Source organism: Eschrichtius robustus, chromosome 11 (genome assembly GCF_028021215.1).
Source record: "Eschrichtius robustus isolate mEscRob2 chromosome 11, mEscRob2.pri, whole genome shotgun sequence".
Taxonomy (NCBI): Eukaryota; Metazoa; Chordata; class Mammalia; order Artiodactyla; family Eschrichtiidae; genus Eschrichtius; species Eschrichtius robustus.
The window spans coordinates 84,709,154-84,721,961 of record NC_090834.1 but is presented as its reverse complement, the minus strand read 5'-3'; positions in this window follow the sequence as shown (position 1 = coordinate 84,721,961).

Sequence of the window (12,808 nt, the reverse complement as noted above, 5' to 3'; positions counted from 1 at the left end):
GCCTTTCCATGGCATTTTAAATCATAAGGGTTGATGAGATGATTCTGTGATATGAAAGAGTGGCAGTGAATGAATCTAGAGAATAAGGTAAAAAGTAGATATGAAGAGTCGTTGTACCAAGCCTTGAAGTTTGACCATAATCCCATCAAAAGTGTGAAATCAACTAGAGCTTTAAAGAAAGAGTGATGTGACATGGTGGACTTCATTTTTAAAAGAAAGCTGTTGGTAGTGGGCCTCAGAGGGGAAAAATTTGGATGGAAGGAAGATAATTATATCTATCACAATGGTCCAGATGAAAGACAGGCAGGGTGAGTAGAGATGGAGAAGAATTGTTGGGTTCGGGTGTTTGTTCTAAGGTAAAATCACAGGCTTTGGTGACTGACTGGATGTGCAGAGGATGTTGTAGAGAAGGAATTTGCAAATTATTTAGTGTTCCATGGAGATAACCATTATTATTAATAATTATTAATTTTATGTGTCAACTTGACTGGGCTAAGGGATGCCCAGATAGCTGGAAAAATGTTATTTCTGGATGTGTTTGTGAGGGTGTCTCTGGAAGAGATTAGCATTTGAATCAGTAGACTAAGCAAAGAAGATCACCCTCACCAATGTGGGTGAACATCATCGAATCCAATTTGTTGACAGCCTGAATAGAACAGAGATGCAGAGGAAGGGGGAGAATTCACTCTGCTTGAGCTGGAACATTCATTTTCTCCTGTCCTGGGACATTGGAGCTCCTGATTCTTGAGCTTTTAGTCTCAGACCAGGACTTACACCATCAGTCACCCAATTCTTAGCCTTTGGACACGGACTAAATTACACCACCAGCTTTTCTTGGTTTCCCCAGCTTGAAGAGGGCAGACTGTGGGACTTCCAAACCTGAAGTTCTATTCAGAACTCTCTCTATTCTATGGGGTTCTATTTCTCTGGAGAACCCTGACTAATACTGACAGTAACTGGAGAGAAAGTAGGAGGCTAAAATAATGAGACTTTGATCTCCAAAGCCCTAAAGAAATGTTTTATTTTTATCTATTTACTAGCTTGGTAAATATTATATGGTTTGAGAAAAATCTCCTTTAGAAAAATGTTTGAAAACCACTTGCATAGATGATAATTTTAACAAGTTCTAGTTTTGGAACTCTGCATAAGGTGACAACATTGACTAGGAGCATACTTGGAGATAGATGTCAGGGCAGTTAACCTTCGTTTTGCACATTATGAGATCCAATAGGATATTATTGTAGGGCTATGTGAGATGAAGAATAACAATGATAGCCTAATACAATATGGTCCAAATTGTTCTTCAAGAAGCTCTCATGCATTTTTGGTGGGGATGAGAATAATAAAAACAAGTAATGGAGGATGGTTATATAAAATTCAATGGAGAAAATGTTTTTTGTGTGTCTCTCCTCTTTTAATCATTAACACATTGACCCCAAACCAACCAAAGTAATTTAAACACATTTCTGCCCAAATTAGTCTCATTTACAGAAATCAACAAGTTAACTATTATGCAAATAGGAAAGTGGGGATAGAAAAAGTGAAAGCAAAGAGATGGAAGAAAAAATTCTAAGTTAATCAATATATGTGTTTCATAATACCAAAGTATGAAAACACAGCCTTAGAGTATTTTGCAAGGGGTCGGGATTATTCAGAAGATACTCTCAGAAGAAAGAAATGATGTTGCTTGCTCTCCCAAAGAAGATGCAGAGTGGATTTGGGAAGGAAAGGGTGGAGTGGTGAATAGGCCAAGGAATGTTGCAGACATTTCTAGTGATATTTCTAAACTTAGCCCTTGCCAAGAATGCCTCTTCAGAGAAACCATTTGGAAATTCGGATTTCAATAGATTTTAATCTTTAGGCATATTCATTTATTTTGTACAACATTATTTAAGACAAAATAAAATCTGAGTCATACTGTACCATCCAGTAGTCATAGCATGATGGCCATAGTGGTGGTTTTCAACTATGGCTGCATATTAGAATCACCTGGGGAGGTAAAAAAAATCATGCTGCAGCTCCACTCCAGAGCTTTGAGGTGGGCAAAGCTCCCCAGGTGCTTCTAACCTGTAACCAGGTTTGAAAACAACTGTCCATGAAAGCAGGTCCTCAAGTGACTTAGCAGAGTGTGCTGGGTATTTGGCTGGTTGGGTTGCAGCTTGTTCTCTATTACTTCTGATGTTAATGATGGCAAGGTGAAGGATTCACCCAATTTTATCATGGGGTTGGGGAGTAGGGAAATGCACAGAAGGACAATCAAACCAACCTTCAAAATCTTCAGTGAGTCCCCTTCATGATTACAAACCTGAAAATCCAACACCTTTATGAACCATTCAGGTCAATGAATATGTTGGCTTTTACGTGCACAGATGTGGCATGAAGCAGGCAGAGAGAACAGATTCAGACAGAAGGGATGTCTCATAGCCTTCTGAGACCTGAATTTTCATCTCCAATGTTGGAGGTAATTTCCATCAGTTGGCCAACTTCCTACTGATCTAGATGACAGCTGATGCCTGCTAACTTATCACGCGGAGGTTTGTTCTTTGGTATTTGGCATTTGTGGAATGGATGTGATCAAAACAAAGACAATGCAGCTAAAAAGAATGATGTCATCAGTGGTATGTTTCTTTTGGGATTTTTCTTTTTTTTTTGCAACAGGAAGAACAATATCATCTTCCTCCTCTTTCAATATGACCTGGCACCCATAACCTCTATGATTTCACGTCCTACCACTCTCCCCCTCACACTTCAGACATACTGGCCTCTTTGCAGTTTCTCAGACATACCCAGCATGATTAGACCTCTAGGCCTTTACCCATGTCTCCATTTAGAACTACTCCCTCTTGACGCCTTTATACTCAAGATTTGTTCCCTCCCCTTCTGTTGGGTGTCTGCTCAAAAGTCACCTTATTGGAGACAATTTCCCAGACCATCCTGTATAAAATAGGAATTCTCCAGTCCTCACCATTCCTTTTCCCCATTACAGCGCTTTATATTTCAGCGCTTTATATTTCTCCCTAACTCTTATTATCATCTGAGATGACAAATATTTGTTTTTCCCCTAATTCCTTGCACTGGAATATCAGGGCAAGGGCTTTGTGTATTTTCTTTACTGTTTAATTCCCAGTGCTGGCACACAGTACACATTCAATAAATATTTGTTACATGAATGAAGGAATGAATTGATGTATCTTTCAAACTGTTTGGAAATAATAACCTGTGACTGTAGCAGATTGTATTTTCTAAAAATGGCCACAAGAGTATCTCCCATCCCACATATAGTCACAATAAGGCTTAGACACTCCTCCCATCAAGAGCTAGGGTCTGTGTTCCCTCCCTTGAATCTGTTAGCAGAAATGACACCATGTGACCTCCGGAGTTGGTTCATGAAAAGCAATACAGTTTCCACCAGGTTCTCTTGAGATGCTTACATTTAGAACACAGTCACCACGTGGTAAGGAAGTCCCATCAGCCCAGGAGAGACCCATGTGGAGAGGAACTGAAGCTGATGTCCCACAATCGTGGGAGGGTCTTCAGACTACAGTCAGCACAAATTTACCAGCCATGCGAGTGAACCATTATGAAAGTAGATCCTCCAGCTTCAGTCAAGCCACCCCAGGTTATGCTTCTTGGAACAGGGAAGAGCTGTCCCTGCCAAGCACTGGCAAAGTTTCAGGTTTACAAACTATTTATCATTATTTTAAGCTCCTATGTTTTGTGGTAGTTTTTTATATAGCAAAGGTCACTGATACAAAATTTAATTGTTAATGAGCAAACCGATATAAAAATAAACATGACACTAGAAAACATCACTGCTATACACACGAAAACACACCTATATATCATGGTATATATTCCGCAATCTAGCTTCAGTGTTATATATACACTTATATAGCCAGTGCTTTACATTCACATTCTATATCTATAGTCCTATTAATAAAAATATAAATGCATAGTTGTATGTATTTCTTATACAGTGATAACACATACATTAAAAAGCTTATATACAAAATGGTACAGCCACTATGGAAAACAGTATGGCAGTTCCTCAAAAAATTAAAAATAGAATTACTGTTTGACCCAGCAACTCCATTTCTGCATAAATACCCAAAAGAATTGAAAGAAGGGGCATGAATAGATATTTGTACATTCATGCTCCCCATAATCAAAAGGTCAAAGAAACCCAACTGTCCATTGACACATAAATGGACAAAATGTGGTAGAATACTATTCAGCTTTAAAAAGGAAGGAAATTCTGACATATGCTACAACATGGGCGAACCCAGTGTCATGAGATAGTCACAAAAGGAGAATACTGTATTTTTCTACCCATATGAGGTACTGAGAGTGGTCACAGAGACAGAAAGTAGCATGGTTGACTCCAGGGACTGAGAGCAGAAGGGATGGGGAGTTATTGTTTAATTGATAGAGTGTTTCAGTTTTGCAAGAGGAAAAAGTTCTGGGGATGGATGATAGTGATGGTCGCATGACAATGTCAATGTGCTTAATGACACTGAACTTAAAATGATTAAAATGGTAAATTTTATGTTATGTATATACCACACAATTGAAAAATATTATATGCATACCCAATGTATTTGTAGTGTTCTGCACGCTTCCTGTGTAGTAAATGTTTATACATATATCTCTAGTATAATGAACATGGTCACACATATCTTCAGTATCATATATACCACACACTTCTAATGTTGAATGTAAATTTACGTGGAAAAGATCTTGCAAGGTTAACATGTAGGACTTACAATGTTTTATGCATATACCTGTATACCTGGTGGTATATTCACACCTATATTGTAATATATATTATATAATCTATTTTCATTGTGTGTATATATATATATATATATATACATATATATAAAACATTGCATATTATTATATATCGAATATATACATAATATATAAAAATCGCATGTAACATATATATACAAACTATTTGCATACTTCTATACAGAGTTTTTATGTACACAAAATATATATAAAAACATCCCCAGGATCAGCAAAGTCCTTCTTCAAAAGTGGACACATGCACACACAGACTTGCGTGCGCCCACATGCATCTCAACTGTGACATACATAAAATACAGTTTTGTACCCACAGAGCTACATTTCCAGAGTTTTATAGACACATGCATCTCCAATGTTGTACACACATACTTACATACTTCTTCAATGCTGGATATGCACATAGGAATCTTCAGAGTTGTTCACACATATATAAACATATATGCATGTAAATAGTCATGTACACATATATCTCTACACGACCTTACGTTTTTAGAAATTCACATGCATATACATCTCTCACATTATTTGCACACTCACACTAATGTCTAGCATTATATAGGTACACAGACGTCTTCAGGGTTTCACACACACACACACACACACTCACACAGATGACTAATCTCATATACACACAGAGAAGCTGGGTCATGAGACCCTTTCGTCTTGTGATTTGTGGTATCGGCCTCATTGTTTATAATCTTAACTTGAGTATTATTAATTTTTTGTCCTGTGGTAAAGAGTTTTAATTTAATCAAAACCTTGGAGACTAAATAATTAAACCTGTCACACCATCCACAGTTTTACTGTTAATTAGTCATGGTGAGGTGCCACTGTCATAGGAGACAGGGTCCCTAAATTTAGCAGTGGAACATTACATTGATCACACACAGAAACAGCCTCGACTCTGGGGACCAGCTGCACGTCAGCGAGTGCGCTGTGGTAGAGTCCACTCTTCACCTATGAAAGGGGGATGCTCCCGGAATTGTCAGCAACGATCTGCTTGCTTATTCTCTGGCTGCACATAGCAACCAAAAATCCTGCCATCCTTAACCCCTTGAGGGCCCCATAATAGCAAGTTGGAGGAGGGCGATTCTCTTGCTCAGCTCTGGGCCGCTTGCCTGCCTGCCTGGCTGAACCAGAGCTCGTCTCCCCCAGAGAGACAGCTGCTTCTCTACCCAGAGCCACGGGCTCTCTCCCAACCCTTTCCTTACAGGTTGGAAACAGGAAACCAACCAAGCGTGTTTCCTTCTCAGTGTGCAAGGTCAGGTGCCTCTTTCTGCTCTCCTTCTTTGAATAAAGAATAAGTAAAACACATAGCACAAGGTTTTCTAGCGTCCCAGCTGCCACAGTCCTATAGATGCATATTCTGGGCCTGAAGACAGATCTGCTAAATAGCAATATTAATTAGCAGAGCCACAAAATTCCTCCTAATGCCCTTTCTTCCATTCGGATTCACCCTTGAAGTGGCATCCTGCTGTACCTGAAAGAGTACGGGCCTTGGGGAATAGTAGACACAGATTCAGAACTCAGCTTTGTCACTTAACTAGAATTATCCTTTCCTCTAATTTTTTTCTAGCTAAAATCTCACTCTCCTCATTTGTTAAAATGGATGTTTTGAGTATGAAGTAGATTTCTACTGATTGTCCATTATGTTCCTTTTCCCATCACAGTGAGGTGGAGGAATGGCCTTCTTTGTTGTTCTATCTGTGTCTTCCTCCTTGAGATGGAGAAACTTGATTCTATGCCCTGATTGCTACCAGTACCACTTAGTAGTTGAAAGAACCCATGGGTAAATAAGATCACTGGGAATAGTGACAACATTTGAGCCAGGAATAATAGTTTAGAATCATATTATTAAGGGTTGCAGGTGCCTTGCTTTATCTTGTAGGTAATATGCAGTTACTAAAGGTGTTTAAAAACTAAATATTTCTGAGTACCAATGAGACATTAACATTGGAGAGAGAATAAGATTTTTCATGTGATTTTCTTCTATTCCTGGATACTGGAAGCATCAGGAGTGGTGGCCAAGGATGACGGAAGGGCACTGAAGTGAGAGGTAGCTGGAAAGGTGAAAGTAGCATGAGTGTGTCCTTATATTTCCTCCCCTCATATTCTTTTGCAGGCTCCCCTGGTTACAGGAGTCTGGTGTAGTAGCGCACAAACTGGGTACTCAAAGTTCCATCATGCTTAGCTTTACCCACGGCAGTGAGCATGACCCCTCCTACAGAAGTTGCCATTCAGTGAGTTGCTCTCTCATCTTCTGAAAAAACCTATCAATGATTCTATATGAATGATTGACTGTTGACAGATAATAAATATCATGTATCCACCACTATTCTAAGTACTGGGGCTGAATCAATGAGCAAGGTCATTAAGGTTCCTGACCTCATGGGGCTTTCATTCTAGTCAAAGGAAAGTAGAATATAGACAAATAAATGAATGACATAATTCTAGAGAGTTGATAAGTTGTTACTAAGAAATAAAACAGTAGAATGAGTAGGTGTGATTGAAAGACAGTCGGAGACTAGGATTTATGGTCTTGTATTCCATAGCAAGCATATTGATTATATTCTAAATGACACAGAAATCCACTGTAGGGTATAAGCAGAGTATTGATGTAAACTGATTTGCATTTTTAAAAGATCACCTGATGGAAAGCAATTATACTCCCATAAAGATGTGAAAAAAAGAAAAGAAAAAAAAAAAGATCACCTGACGAGTAACTATACGGCACACTGAGAGTAGCATTATGTATAACAACAAGAAGGGCAATTTTTTAAAAAAGCATATTAACTCAGAGAAATACATTTCCTAATGGTGATACATACGATAGAGTGAGATACCTATGGAGTAAACGTTTGGAAACCACACAGCCTTCTTAGAGGCACAGGAATAGCACTGTCACCGAAAGTGGGCGCCCAGCTGCTCGCCACTCAAAAGCCAATAAAGAGGCAAGTTTGGTGGAAAGGAAAGTTTGCTTTCTGTCTGAGGCCGGCAACCGGGGGGCGGGTGGGGGCGGGGACGGAGTACAGACCCCTGTCCAGAGGCCAGTTCCCCCCCACTGACAATCAGTGGGCAGGACCTTTCATAGGTGAAGGGAGGGGGCTACATGCAGAGACAGCACAGTCAGCTCGAAACTGAAATTGGTCATGCGGTGGTCTGACCAGCGTCATCTTGATTGCTTTAAGTACAGTTAATCGTCAGTTCCAGAGTAGGTTTGTTCCCATTTCTTTGAGGCCAGCTCTCGGAACGGTGGCAGCTTATGTCATGGCTACAGTCTGGTCATCATGTAGTTAACTTCTTCCACCTGGCGGGGGTTTTAGTATCTGTAAGACAGCTCCCAGGATATGGCTCAGAATACTATCTATGACCCTTAAGGAGGAACTTAAAGGTCCTTGACTAGGCTTAATGACTAAACTATTATTTGGTCTTGTTGGACTGTTTTCCTTTGTTTCTGCACTTTCTCACTTCTCTGATTACACATAATTTGGCTAAAGTTTTTCCACAGACAAAAGGCAGGCGGAGGACACGGTGGGGAAAACCATACAGCCATGCTCCGTTTCAGTATGAGATAGGCAACGCTCTCCTGAGCCCACTTCTTGGAGAGCCCTACACAAGGAAGATGCAGAAATGTTTCCTTTCCTGAGACCTCACTGCTCACCTCTAGGGAAGGTGTTCTTCTCCATCTTCCATTACAGAGTTCCATCACACAGCTGTCCCAAGGGAGTTGGTCCACCTGGGATACATGGGAGAAAGTAGCAAACTAGGTCTCTTCCTTTGACTATTGTGTTTCCTTTCATCTGTTAACAGTGTATACTTCATTTATGTAAAAAGAGAGAAGAAAAAGACAGAAATTGGATGACTATTGAGATAAGAGTAAAGGGACATATTTAGTTTCAGTAAGTTCAGTTTAAGTCTTAGAAGGTGGTGGTGAGTAAATTGTGGAAGGATTTGAAGAGTTGTTCAAAGTTTCATTCATTTTTAAATTAATTGACTCATTCATTCATTCTGCAGTTATATACGGTGCTTTTACTCTGGGGTGAACAGGCATAGACAATGAGGATTCAGAGATGAACATGACATAGTCCTTACTCTTATGGGGATTGTACTTTAGTGGAAAGATGCGCAGTAAAGATCAACCTTACCTGAAGAAAGGTGTGCGAATCTGTCCCTGGCTCCTGGGAGTTAACCTCTAGGCCCTTGTAATATTCTGCCCAATAAGAGTCTCTTTGTTTACATGGAGACCTTTGGCTGTGACAGATAGCCTATGCTAACACTGTGATTTATAGGTATCAGCTCCACCTTTGAAGGGGAGAGAGACTAAAGTCAGCCATGCAGGTGGTTACCTGTGTCTACATGGCTGACCTCCAATAAAAACCTTGGACTTCAAGGTTTGGATAATCTTCTCTGTTTGGCAATATTCTGTGCTGGGAGAAGTATGTGCTGTCTACATGACTCCACTGGGAAAGGAAAACTGGAAGCTCACGCCTGGAACTCTTCTGTACAATGTGCCATGTGCTTTTTCCCATTGCTTATTTTAATCTGTATCCTTTTGTTGCAATAAACCATCACTCTGAGTATAATGACTTTCCTGAGTTCTGTGAATCTTTTTAGCAAATCATTGAACCTGAGGGTGGTTTTGGAGACTGACTGAACTCTCGGAACAGACATAAATGGCTGACTACAGGGCAGTTATTAATAAAGCAGAAGATACATGCTGTATGGTCTAGAGGAAGGGCACATAATCTATTCTGTGTGGTCTGAGGGAAATTTATTAGAACAAAAGTATAAAGTGAATCTTAAATATGAGTTAAAAAGGGGAAAACTTATTCCAGGTAGGACAAAAAGTCAAAATCGATGTGGTGGAAGGGCATGGAAAATTGGGGCTTTTCAAGTGGTCCTATATAATTAGTAAATTGATATGATGTATAGAAAGAGATGATTCAAGAATAAGAGATGGCAATCGAAAGATCCTTGACATCTTTTGCCACATAGCTGATAAGAAGCTATTATATGACACTAAGAATGGAAGTGGCATAGTGCTATTGCATTTTCGATAGATTATTCCTAGCAGCAGTGGGGAGCAAATGCTTGAGACAAGGAGATAATTCAAGAGGACATGACAGTATTTTAGGCTAGAACACTGAAGGCTTGGATAATGGTCATGGGTATAGAAAGGAGGCAATGGATTCAAGAAAGGAGGCAAGGATTCAAGAAAGGTTTAAGATAAGGAAGCAACACATCTGAAATTCTAATTAATTAGAGCTGGAGATTTTTTTTAAAAGGCTAAGTTTAGGATGAAATCCAGATGTTGGGTTATTGGTGATAACCATACTATTTCCTAAAATAGAAATGTAGAAAGAAAAGCCTGTTTATGGGGAAAGAGAAGTTCTCCTCTGGAAGTGTTGATTTTTAAGCATCAGTGAGATCTGAAGTGGAAATGTGTAATAGCACCTAAATACAAGAATGAGGAAGACAGACAAGTGGCCTAATGTGCAAAGCATACCAAAGGGACGTTGACCTCAAAAACTGTGGATTTTATTAAATATTTCAAAGACATAATGAAATAATAGGTCTTCAGTATTACAAGTCCAGCATCTCTGTCAAAATGGCTGTGGAGTGAGTAGAAAGCAGTTATCTGAAATGTGTGGTATATTGTCATTGTTGGCGAGAAGGCAGATCTCAACTACAGCTAACAAAGAAACTTGCAGATTTTTTTTTTTTTTTAACTCTGTTCACAAGGGACCAGATGATAGGACAAGGATGACTCAGGGAAGATTTATCCCCATAACTAGCAAAGCAAAATTCACACTGCAGTCTCTGCTGTTGCTGAAGTAAGGCTGTCATCTTATAGCCTGATCTATCTCTCTGAGAACTAGTGAATTTTCCCCTAAAGTTCTAGCAAATTCCCTATCAGGGAGAGAGTGTGGTATGGTGAGGAATGCTGTACTGGTGGGTCCTCAATGAACAACTACTCTTGCTTGATTGAATGATTTAATCTAAAAACCTAGAACTTATCTTCTTCTCATGCCATGAATTCTACTTGTTCAAGCTGTGATTTGACCATGGGCATTGCTGCTTTTCTTATCCAACTCTGTTTTGTATATTTGTTGTTCAGCTGAACTTAACATGTGACTCCATTTCATTCTTGTGGGACAATGCCCAAACTCTGCCTCTTTCTTCCCTGCTGTACAATTCCATACCCAGTCTGGACAGCTCATAGAAACCTTACCCTTTATGTGGTCCAGTTAGGATGCTAGTTCTAGCACACACTTCCTTTGCGACCTAGAGTCAGAGTACCCCTACTAAATATTTCTCATCTAAAAGATATTTGAACCAAAATAATTACTGAGATCTCTTCTAATCTGTCATCCCCTGAGTCCAGGACAGAAGCAATAACATTAGAGTTGCCCCTTGAAAGAGAAACTGAATTTCATCAGAAAGAAAAGGGATACAATGATTCTGAATGGAGAAGGATTAGGTTGAGAGAATGTCAGCAACAGTACATAAATTATGATATGTAGGTGAGAGTCAGTGGGACTGGATGATTGAACCTAAATGAAGGATGAGTGTGAGATGAATGGAGATGTGAGGGTCTTGGGACTTGGAACACTAAAGATACTAAAGACTCAAATAGGTACCAAAATTCCCATACCAATCCATGGTCAGGAGTCCAAGACATCAAGGCTGGGAACTGCACTAAAGAGAGGCCTCCCAAGATATTTCACACCAAATATAGAGTTTTATGGTCAAATAAACCTGGGAAACAGGCATTCATTATCTCACTCCTGAAAATGCAGAATGTACTTTAACATTTTAAAGACAAAGAATTTCTGTAGTGAGAAAACCATCGATGTTGTTTAGCTCAGCATTTCCCCAGTTATTCAGCCTTGGAATACTCTCTATTTATTTGCATTCCATAAACGATCACACTCGGACTTGTGCTAGCCCAGTGCAGTGGAGAGCATATCTAAGGTTTAGAATCGTGGTCATCAGAAATGCTGAGAGGCAGAGTCTGGGCTCAGGTGTGAGGGTGGAAAAGGGCCATTGTCCAGCTGTTCAGGGCTTTCTGTCAAAGGCAAACCCTTAAAGAGGGGAACCCACCCAATTGGATTTCTTCCAAAAAAAAAGATTTGATTCTAAACCCTCATTCCCTTTATCTTCTCAGTTAGGGAAGTAGTGGCAGTTCAGGAGCCCGTAGATAAAAAGAAAGAGGCATCAGCTGTTTAAAGAAAAGGCTTATTGAGTTTAAAGCTGCAGGTGGAGTCCAGATAAACACATCTCAAGCCAACTTAGGTAGACCAAGAAGAGAAGCTGCTTTTTCAGAGTTTTAAAGTTTGCTGGCCTTTCTCTGTGCGATGCACTAACATAACAGGTTTGACTCACCAGGAGATGACGCATATAGCACGGGGAGTTTGAAAAAGCACTGCTTAACCCTGCTAAGAAATGCTGATTTTAAGAACAGCTGGAATATTGCTTTCTGATCCTCGACCAGCAGCCCAGCAAGGACAAGAGATGTTTTGATGAAGAACATAAAAATAAAAAATACTTCATTGGGCAAATAAATCTAGTGAATATTGGTGGCAATATTTTCCCCAAGTTGGGGAAAACAACTTGACTAAAAATAATCCTTTTGTGTGTAAGTAAAGGGTGGCACCATCACTGCAGGAAACTGGAGATGCATATTGTATGAAGAGACCATTTCAAAGTGTCTTTTTCCATTGACATTTTAAAGAAATATTTTTAATCTGCTCTTGTAGAATCTAGTATTCATGCTTTATCATCAACCACTGAAACAACAGGTTGAAGCTGAACATTATCAATCTGGTGACTCAAACATGGATAGGGATCACTTCTGTTGGTTGCATGAAGTGAATGCAGTTAGAAACAAACAGATAATAATGAAATTTGTGAGAAAACACTGAACTAATTATTCGGGAGGGGGAAATGTAGACCCAAGAAGATAGACACACTGCCATAGATTTATTGAACCCCTACT